Genomic DNA, 11,307 nt, shown 5'->3' on the forward strand with positions numbered 1-11,307 from the left:
GAGCTTGTGTTCAAGCGTGTTTAAGCTAGCACAGGCGGCAAATTAAGTTCAAGGCAAGCGGAATGAAATGACAAATGCCGCATGGCACTACAATAAGGGGCTTGCGATATCTCCGGCTCCGATTCTTAAGCTTTCAAAGCAATTCAAAGCCGCAACAAGCATTTGAATATTGGAGGTAACCATATAATATGATTTTATTCCCTCCAATAATATTAATGCATTAAGATAGTAATGATAGTCTTCATTATTATTGTTATAATTATTATTATTGATTCATTGATTGAATTCCAATATAATCTGACGGACCGTCCAAACTCCAAAAATAAACTAAGTTGAAAACTTAGTAGCTAAACTAACGTCCAAGTGACGTGAGGCCAATGGCCGGATAATAAACTAAGTTTGAAACTTAGTAGCTAAACTAACGTCCAAGTGACGTGAGGCCAATGGCCGGATAATAAACTAAGTTTGAAACTTAGTAGAAAAATGAACGTCTGAGTGACATACGGCCAATGGCCAGATAACTAAATTAGGCACAAAACCGCTTAGTGGCTATACAGCCGGTCTCAACCTAGACCAGAGGCCAATGGCCGGATGGTTGCTTTTTTCATAAAATCGCCTGTCCCAACATGGACAATGGCGTCCGGCGACACCCCTCCGGGTGCGATCGTCGCAGAGAGCAACCTACCTGCTTGCTCTACGTACCTATGCAGACGGCAAAGATTGAACGACCAAATTGATCAACTCATAGCCGTCTGACCAGAACAATCTAAAGAACGACTAAGTTTTCGGAACACTGGTTGTCATAAGACATCAGTCGGTGACCGACCGAAGTTCTTACTTAGGCTTTTCATTCCAAAATTGCACACTCTCCCATTGGGGCAAAAAGAGTTGTGCAATGGATATACAACCGTCTTGAAAAAGACATGAGGCTAATGGCCGGATGGTTATACATTTTTTAAATTCGTCTGCTCCAATGTGAAATTTGGCGTTCGACGACACCCCTCCGGGTGCAATCGTCGCAGAAAGAACTCTATCGTTTTCTTTACGTACGCATGCAGGCGGAAAAAATTGAACGACCTCATTGGTCAACTCATAGTCGCCTGACCTGGGTAATCTAAAGAACGACCAAGTCTTCGAGAACCGGATGTCCAAAAGACATCAGCCGGTGACCGACCAAAGTTCTAACCTAGATTACCTTTTGAAATTATTCAAGTCCTCCCAATGGGGTAGAAGGACATTGAAAGCATAATTGGATTACAAACACCCTAGGTGGCCATTTGCCTCCTGCCTTATGAAGAGTCAGACGACCATTTGCCTCCTGCACTATAAAAAGTCAGGCGGCCATTTGCCTCCTGCCCCAAGGCGGCCATTTGCCTTCTGCACTATGAAGAGTCAGGTGGATATTTGCCTCTTGTCCTATGAAGAGTCAAGCGGCCATTTGCCTCATGTCCTATGAAGAGTCAGGCGGCCATTTGCCTCCTGTCCTATGAAGAGTCAGGCGGCCATTTGCCTCCTGCCCCTGGCGGCCATTTGCCTCTTGTCCTGAAGAGTCAGGCGGCCATTTGCCTTCTTCCCCTAGGCGGCCATTTGCCTCCTGTCCTATGAAGAGTCAGGCGGCCATTTGCCTCCTGTCCTATGTTAATTGAGATGAACACTACAAGAGGGGGGGTGAATTGTAGTTGAGTTCCTAAATAATAATTTTGCAAATATAAAACAGAACAAAATAGGAACTTGCGATGCACACAGAGTTTACGAGGAAACCTTCTAGTGCCCAACTAGAAGTAAAACCTCGACCCTACCTTAGGGATTTCAAACACAAATACTTCCACTATAATAGGGCAAACACCAAGTTACAACCTATTATAATTCAACCTCTACTCACAAGTTTCCAAGTGAACTTGCTACAGAACAGATCACTGTTCTTCCCAGTTTGAGTCCCACACTCAAACTCTCTCGTACTCCCTAAGTACAGATCTTCCCCCTTCTCACCAGAAGCTCTCTCTGTATGCAATGATGAAAATACTCTCACCCTAATAAACCCAAAACCAAATACAAGAATTAACACCTAGTATATGATAGGCAAGCTATGCATGAAACCCGAAACTAATATAACAGTATGATAAGCTTGGCAAACTTACACGACTATAGCTCTGTAAATTCTTCACGCATAAAACTCACAAAAACCTAGGCTCATGTTATTCTCTACTATTTATACAAGTATTACCTGTATAAACAGTAGGTTTACATAAAGATAAATAAGTAAAACTTAACTTATCTTAAAACACGGTTTTTTAATTAAATCCTTTGAAGAAAATCTTTTCAGAAAATAAGATAGAAATATTGAATTAAAAAGCATAATATCTTTTTAACAAACTGATTTTAAGAGATAAATATTTAAAGAAAATCTTTTTCCGATTTCTATCTTTTATCTTTTTCCGATTTTAATTTATTTGCCAAGCTAACTGTCACGCTTCTAATAAGTTTCATGCATATCCTACTTAACATATTTAACAATGAATCTAGAAGATAAAATCTTAACTAAAACATTGCTGCCCTGTACTCTTGTTCTGGTAGGTTTACTTGGACTCCACGCTTACTAAGTTCCTCCAAAGATCTTAGTCAGCAATCTTCAAGTTCCTGTGAAGGAACGTTCCTGTGAGGGAACTCAATTCCTGTTAGGGAACTCTTCTTTTATATTGAATAACTTTCTTGATAAAGAACTCCTTCAAGTCTTCTCAGCTTTAGTTACTTCTTCCATCTCCAAGATCAATTTCACCTAGGTTGCACAAACACTTGAAAAGTCTTTATGAGATGAGTTTGCTGTAACTTAAGTTCCTCATCATCAAAACCTTTAAACATCAACATCCTATGAAGAGTCAGGCGGCCATTTGCCACCTGCCCCTAGGCGACCATTAGCCACCTGCCTTATGGGGTGTCAAACGTCTCAAAAATATTCTAAGTCACCCAAAGGTCATATGACCACCATAGTGGGGCTAAAAGAAATAAAAGTCATCATCTGTCTAGTTCAGGAGGCAATCATTATTATGATTGATTAACTTAGAAAATATCATACCATTTAAGGTATCAAATTTTCCAAGTTAATCAAATCTCTCTTTTATTGAACTAGACATATGCCGTCCATAGAGCTTTTGAACAAGCGGAAAATAAAGCCTTGACTTCAAAAGGAGTAATAATTCCTCTTGAAAAGAAATAACCCCTTCCGAGGGGCTAATGTTTGGGGGTAAAAATACCCCCTATATGTGGACCAATGCCACCTCGACACTTGTCCGCAAGCTCAATGCTCAATGAGCCAATTAGAGCATGACACGTGTCACTCAATGATAGATGGGTGAAAATGGGCTTTAAGCCCACAACCCTTGAAACCGTACAACGGTGGGAAGCCAATCTACTTAGGTTAAATAACCTAAGAGACACATATCCCAATGCTCTATAAATACTGATCATTACATCAGTTTCAAGGGATCGAATTCTCTCTCCAAGGGCAATGCCCCCCCCCCCACAATTACTCTCCCTTCTCTCTACTTTCTCTCTCTAAAATACATTATTTCGATCACTGACTTGATCGTCGGAGGCGAACCTCCGGCCCCCCGGGGTCCGTTGTTTTGCAGGTGACCGGGCCGTTCGAGTGTTGCATTGCGGATCTGTCTCCCGCGGGACGTACACGCCCTCCACTCAGGTACGTACAAAAAACCCCAAAATAACAATCATCTTCTAATGTCCTATACGTACTTTCCTTTATAAATATACTGGAATATGGGGTACAAAAGGTCAATTGATCCTTCTGTTGGATCTTCCATGTCACGAAGTTGATCTTCAAAAGCTATGGTTGTATCTTGTAAGTTACTTTTGCCTACTTCATATTCAAGGTCAACAACAAAACTCAAATATTTAAATCTGAAAATGTACTTATTCTCCTCCATTTCTGCAAGACACAATCCAAAAACAAAAAAGGAACTAGCTTAAAACTGTATTCAACAATAAATCATTCACATCTTTCATTGACAAAACACAACACATAACATACAATTATTCAATAAAATAAACATTCAACCAAATTGGACAACATCAACTCAAATTAGTATAAATATAACTGAATCGCCTAATCAATTTCAGACATGTAGCCTAATTGCAAAAAACCCCCAATTTTATTTCCCTAGGAACCCTAATTCCAAAATTGCACAAAACCCCTAAATTATGATGTATTGGATTCATACCTTTGATGCGAATCAAGAGTCTGAACTTCAATTGATAAATTCATCACACAGTACCAGCTGCAATTTGAAGAAATTTGGATGAAATTTGGGGGAAAAGTTGTGAATTGATGTTAGATCACTACCACAAAATAAGGAATAGAGAGCGCCTAAAACAACCAATATAGATCGCTTGTAGGGCGCTCCTCTGAGGGGGTGCCCTATAAAGTCTATAGAACGCCTCTTTGAGGCGATCTATATCTAACACAATACAGGGCGCCTATCTAAGATAGGCGCTTCATATTTTATATAAAAAGTAAATAAAAAACCAGAAAAATAGAGCGCTCATCTTCGCATAGGCGCTCTCTAGCTACATAAAAACAGAACGCCTATCATAGATAGGCGCTCTCTATTCCTTACTTTTTTAATAAAAAAAATATCATTATTATTATTATTATTATTATTATTATTATTATTATTATTAATTCATACAAAGTAGCTAATAACTAAAATACCCTAACAACAAAATTCCTTAAAAAATAAATTTACATTAAGATTTCTCTATAATTAATTACGGAATAATTATCAATGTGCTAACATGTATAGCAGTGCACAAACTTAAAATGTTGTCGAAAGTCAAAACCACCTCAACGACGGAACCACCGCAGCACCTCCACCAACCTCAACCACGGAACCACCAGAGCGCCTCAACCAACCTTAACCACCTTCCAGGCTTCCACTAACAGCGCACAAAAATAGAGATTTTGCACCAAAAACCCATAGATCATAAACATGAAAAATCAGAAAATAATCTAATTATAACACCGAAATCAATTGATAAAAGATGGAAATCAGAATTTAAAAAAATAAAAACCAAATACCCACAGATCTAAAATAAATGAGAAGTAAAACGAATATTTAAATTAAAAATCAAAAGTTTGAATTAGAATTAAATCATGACCTACATTGATCGACAGAAAAGGGGCAAAAAATATCATATCAATCACTCTAAAAACCCAAAAAACGGATTTGAACATTAAAATTCGGACACAATCGAGATTAATCTTCATAAACCTTTACAGTAGCAACACTTCAATTCAATGCATCGAGACAAACGACGGCGACTTCTCCAACTCAATCTATGGCGCCCTTGTCATTACCAGTTCATGGGGTTTGAGAGGAGAGGAGAGAAGAGGAGAAAGAAAGAGGAATGGAGTTTTTTTTTAGAACAAAGTGGAATGGAGTTGAGAAGACAGAAAGAGGAGAAAGAAAGAGGAATGGAGTTGAGAGGACAGAAAGATTCCTCTCCTCTCCTCTCTTTTCATGATCTTTTGCTTATTTGCTCAGCTATGGTGACCCAAACCAGAAAAGAAGGTTGCGGTGGCAGCCACAATAATGGAAGAGTCCCATCCTCCAGCCAATCGTTTCTCTCTTTCAGATATTATAGTTAGGGTTTTGATTTGGTATTTAATTTCTTTCCCTTCTAAAATCCGCCAAATTACTCCTGCCAAAGTGCAGGTAAAGATGCCCCTTTTGTCTTATAGTCTTTGAATTAAGTGTTACTAATAAACAATTTTGATCTGGGTTTTATTGGATGATATTAATTTATTAGGGAATTGAAATGTGTAAGAAACAATTTGCTTGCTTGCATTTTGGGTATGTCAAATTCTGATTTTATATACTCCTTAAAGAGGGTTCAACGATTATAATTTGAGTGTTCCATTGTTTCTAGGTTTGTGTAGAGCTTCAAGCTCAGATCTTTAGGGTTCTTCTAAGCTTGATTATTTCTGATTTTATTATTTGGGGGATTTTGTAGGAAACCCAGATGTTCAAGATTGAATTAAAGAAGATATTCTTGATTGAGTTGTCAATGTTTGTGCCAAGGTGAGTTCATTCGAATCTAATTTAACGTTATATTATTTGCCTTTGTCTTGTAAATATTTGATCTTAAAGTGTTTGATGAATTGCTTGAATGAAATAGATTGTGGGTATTTTCTACTTTAATCTAGGGGTTTGTGTTTTCATATGACTCTTAATTATGAATCGCATTTGATTGATGATCAAAATCTAGGGTTCATCGCCAATTTACTTGGTGTTTGATCTCTCCATTAACTTCTACTTTGACTTGGGGTTTGATTTTTCCATCATGAATCTCATCTGGGTATGTCAAATTCTGATTTTATATACTCCTTAAAGCGGGTTCAAGGATTATAATTTGAGTGTTCCATTGTTTCTGGGTTTGTGTTGAGCTTCAAGCTCAGATCTTTAATTAGGTAGTGTCAGTTTCATGATTTTGTTTGGGTATTTCATCTTTGCTTGATTAATTGATCTGATGTTCCAAAGATTTTATCTGTTATTTTTTTGGTAAAAGACTTTTTAATGATTTGTGGTTGCAAATCAAAGAAAATATAAGGGACCATGCCTCACTAATCACTATCGACCTCACCCAAATCAACTATGACTCTGTAAGATTTTAATCTTAGTTTTTATTTTTATTTGTTAAGTTTGTGTAAAAGTTTTACCTTCAGTTTCATTAATTGTAATTGATAATTGAATTGAAGTAGTGATGATGAAGTACTAAATTTTGAATGGATTTTGATCTGGAGTTAACTATGAAAGATTTATTGTGTTTTGGATACAATTATTCTAAGGTTGTGACTCTCTTACTATAATTCCCTTTACATTTCAGGTCACTTATATTTCTTCTTATGGGTTATACTTTAGATTTTTTTTTCAAACAATTTGGATAAATTTAGAGTCTTGTTTGCTAATGAGCATAGTTGGATTCATGATGAATGTAGCTAGCTAGGGTCGAAACATTTAGGAGATCAAGAAAATTGTTTTCCATTGTTTTATGTGTAGGAAAGCATCTTAATGATCTTGTTTAGCCTTTTGTAAGAGGTTAAGTTGGGTGATAGTATGAAATTAAAATAGAGATCTATTGTGTCCTATGATCGTAAATTCTTAATGTCATACGATGGGATGTATGAGCACAATATCGTGTTGGAAACTTGATTTAAGATAAATGTATCCAGCTAGGAATAAATATGTTTAGGAGATCAAGATGAATGATCTTGAGTATTGACTGATGTGTATAATGATAAGGGAGGGATATTGTATTTCTATTACTTGTACCTGTAGCAAAATGTTAACAGACTCATTTATTTAGTGCTGAATTCCTGATCCAATGGCGTCTTATTCTTGTCCCTTAAGGTTTTTTTTTCTTCCATGAATGCACAATACTAGACCTTTTATGATGATTATCTTCAAATGCCAAAAAACATTTCTTTGCTCAAATATCATTTATCTTGACAGCAAACATGCTTAAAGATCTGGTACTGACCATCTTTCAATTTCCAGGTTAAGGTTCTCTGGAGCAAAGGCCACAAACCACAACCTCCACTTCATCCCCTCTTAATTAAGGGCAGAAACCTCTACAGATTGAACACATTGAGGCGGGTAAGCAATAGACTTTTTTTTGGCTCTTTCCATGCTGAAATTTATGATTAGATTGCTATTACTTAGAAGTGGTTGCAATTATCCGCCTATATTAGATATGGGAGTCATTGCACCACGAAATAGTCATCTATAGACCTCTGGTCCTGAAAATGAGTTTGTGGTTGTTCATAATGGGGTTTTTACTAATTATGAGGTTTGTTTGAATTTTTCTCAAGGGTCCTCTTTGTACTTAACCATTGATTTTAAAACTGCAATTCTTGTATGCTTTGTTTTAGATATGCTTCATGCTTTATATAAGCTGTCACCTCATGTTCATAAAGTTTTGCCAATCTGAACTTTTAGCTTATTAAAGTTTCTTTACCACCTTTAAATGTCTGAAAATGGATCAGCAATGCCAATAGCTTAATTTTTTTTTTTGCGGGGAAATTCCATACAGCGGACAATAATTACTACAGAGGATTTTTTTTGTGAAATTGTTAGGGATTGATATAAGCTAATTTTATGTTTTAAGAAACGTGTAAGAGTAACTATCTGTTTGGTAGGTTTAGTTGTTTCTTCTTGTTACCAATGCTTATTGACTGCTTTCCTTTGCATGTTTAGGTATTGAAAGAAACTCCTATAACCTATATTTGAACTAAAACTTCCAAAAGTATCTTACATACCGAGCTTAACAAATTTTCTCCTGCTTTCTTTTGAGTTATCATTGCATTTAATCCAAGCCGTTGACTGTTTAGTAGATAGTTCCAATTTCAAAAGCATAGCTATTAAAAAGTCCTTTTCTCCATCTTGTCCATTTTATCATATTTAGAAGTCGGAGGCCTAGCTCAAACAAGCTCATAGTAAATTCTTTTTCAATTATAGTCCTATTATCAATTGCTATTCTTTTTCCTCCAGCATATGCTGATAGTTCATAGTAAATTTTCCTTTATTAGAATGGATGGGATAATTGGGATGTCACTATATGTAATGGTCTTAGTTCTGCACAATACAAGCTCTTATTGTTTTTCTCATATGTGATATATGAAGTTTTAAAGATAATATGGCTTATCTTATTCATATTTGTGACTTCCTGTTTCTATTTTGTATACATTTCATGATAGTTAAGTCCAACCTTGCAGCATTGATTTGTGTTTTTTTCTTGAAGTTTTGTTATCTTTTTTTTTAATCCCACCTTTGACCAAGGTTCACTACTGCAGATTTATTTGGTTTTATGAAGAAATGCAGATTTTCTGGTTTTGAATTTGATTTTATGTGGAAGATCTGGGTTTAGATATTAGCATTTAACACTTTGAGTTATATTCTTTGGTGTCATTGATTTCAGGTTATAGGCGGGTGAGCAATAGACTTTTTTTTTTTTTTGGCTCTTTCCATGCTCTATATTCAGAATATATGATACTTTGTATCATCATGAAGGTTTTTGTTAATTGGGCACTGCATGTGCTCTTGTAGAAATAGCATGGTTGGCTTGTTAGAGCTAGAAGAAAGTCCGAAAAATGGTTTTTGTCTTATATTATACTCTGTATTAAGAATATATGATACTTTGTATCATCATGAAGGTTTTTGTTAATTGGGCACTGTGCTCTTGTAGAAATAGCATGATTGGCTTGTTAGAGCTAGAAGAAAGTCCGAAAAATGGTTTTTAGGTAGTTAGAAGGCCTTCTTACTACCTAAAAATGGGTTTAATTTCATAATTAAACTCATGAAAATAGAACGAAAATAACAAATTATATTAGCTCTTTGTATCCTTGTGAAAGAATGATATTGTGTGAGATTAATGTTAGCTTTTAAATTTTGAAGATTTTGTTGTTTTGCATTGTAATGAGAATTTGATTGTTACAATGGTGATTGTATTGTAGGCCCACTCTTGTTACATTTGTCATGTCAAAGATGAAAGAAATAGCTAAGAGGGACGACACTCCTTTGATGGCTGATGGTAAACCTGTAGTTGTGAATGAGCAACAGGTGGAGAAGTTTCTTTACACTACCTTGAAGTTGCTAAGATACTCAAGAATGACAGTTGTGGTACTTGTTAGCTTACCGCCACCACCTCCATTACCCATCTATATTTTATATGGAATACTTGGATCTTTTGGTGGAAAACATTCTAAGGCTTTTAACTGTAAGAGGATACAAGAAAGATGTGGTCACGTTGTATACATAACTTCTTAGAACTCCAATTTTTGCTATGGGGATAAACATGGTGTACTTAAGGATCAGAAAATTTGAAACTACGTATTTGTTCATATCTTCTGTTTTGACAATTCATTGTATCTTTACAATTTTGTCAATCATTCTTTTTGTAAGTGTAAGTTTAGGCAGCCTGTTTATTTATTTTTTATCAAGAATATGTAGATAAATTTCTAAATATAAAAGGATAATGTTTATGTGTTTAAAATAAGGAATTTTTTCAAAGAAAAAAAATTACTTGTATAGCTAATCTACCAATTTAAGTTTCAACTAACAACTCATGGTATGATTAATGAAGGGCCTTAAAGATTTTAATTTACTTTGGATTATCAACTTATTGATTAACTCTCAATAAGTATCAAAGTGTTTTCCTTAAAGGTATAATGACATCTGACAATATAAAATAGTACGTTGTATAGAATATGAAATAATTCGTACAATATCAAAATCATGTCAATATAAGACAGGATTTAAGACAATATGGAAGTAATAAAAGGAAAGATTAAGAGGTGAGATAGTGAGAATAAACTTTATAATATTACCAAAATTAAAAACTATGAGAAAGAGTAGTAAAAAGAAAAATGTTTATGACCACTTTTAAATTAAATTTGAAGACAAGATATTGGTCATTTTAAAAAAAAATAAATAAAATATCATTAGTGTATCGTTTATTTGTATTATATATTTTGAAGAAAAGGTAAGCAATTTATTTAAGGGTGAGACACGTAATTGCATGTGATTTTTAGGAGTGAGCGAACTATTTATGCAAGAGCAATTTATTTAGGGGAAAGTACATTATTTATCTAGGAGTGAGGTAAATTGTATATAATTTTTTGGGGTGAAGAAATTATTTAGGGCCTGTTCATATTTACTGAACTAAGCTGAACTGAATTAAACTGAACTGATTGAGCTGAACTGAAATGAACTGATTGGAGCTGAACTGAATTGAATAGGGGTTCACTCGGTAAAAGATTACTTAAGGGGTTACTCAATCAATGGTTACTTGAGGGGTCCAAACAGGGGTACTTAAGGGGTTCACTTAGTCAAGGGTTACTTGAGAGGTTACTTGGTTAGGGGTTACTCGAATTACTCAGTAAAGGCTTACTCGATTATGAGTTACTCAAGCAACTCATACAGTGGTTACTAGGTCAGGGTTATTTCAAGAGTTCGGTCAGGGGTTACTTGAGGGTTTATCAAGGGTTACTCAATCAGGGGTTACTTGAGAGGGAGGCGTTACTCAGTTAAGGGTTACTCGAGGGGTTCACTCATGGACTACTCAAGGGGTTACCGGGTTAGGGGTTACTTAAGGGGTTACTCGATAAAGAGTAACTCAAGCAACCCCTAACCAAGTAACGTGAGTAAACTCAGCAACTCGAGTAACCCCTGAACGAGAAAGTCGAAAAACCCCGACAACTCGAGTAATCTCATACCGAGAAACTCAAGTAACACT

The 11,307-nt window shown here is 35.7% G+C and overlaps 1 long non-coding RNA gene across 1 annotated transcript; it reads left to right on the top strand.

The window, feature by feature from the left end:
* Positions 1–5,736: 5,736 nt before the first annotated feature.
* On the top strand, positions 5,737–9,931 carry LOC110712682. The gene is made up of 3 exons (XR_002509661.1): positions 5,737–6,095; positions 7,572–7,670; positions 9,527–9,931. It is a non-coding gene; the product is annotated as an uncharacterized LOC110712682 (long non-coding RNA).
* The last annotated feature ends 1,376 nt before the right edge of the window (positions 9,932–11,307 follow it).

The sequence above is a fragment of the Chenopodium quinoa genome, unplaced genomic scaffold (assembly GCF_001683475.1).
Source record: "Chenopodium quinoa cultivar QQ74 unplaced genomic scaffold, ASM168347v1, whole genome shotgun sequence".
Taxonomy (NCBI): Eukaryota; Viridiplantae; Streptophyta; class Magnoliopsida; order Caryophyllales; family Amaranthaceae; genus Chenopodium; species Chenopodium quinoa.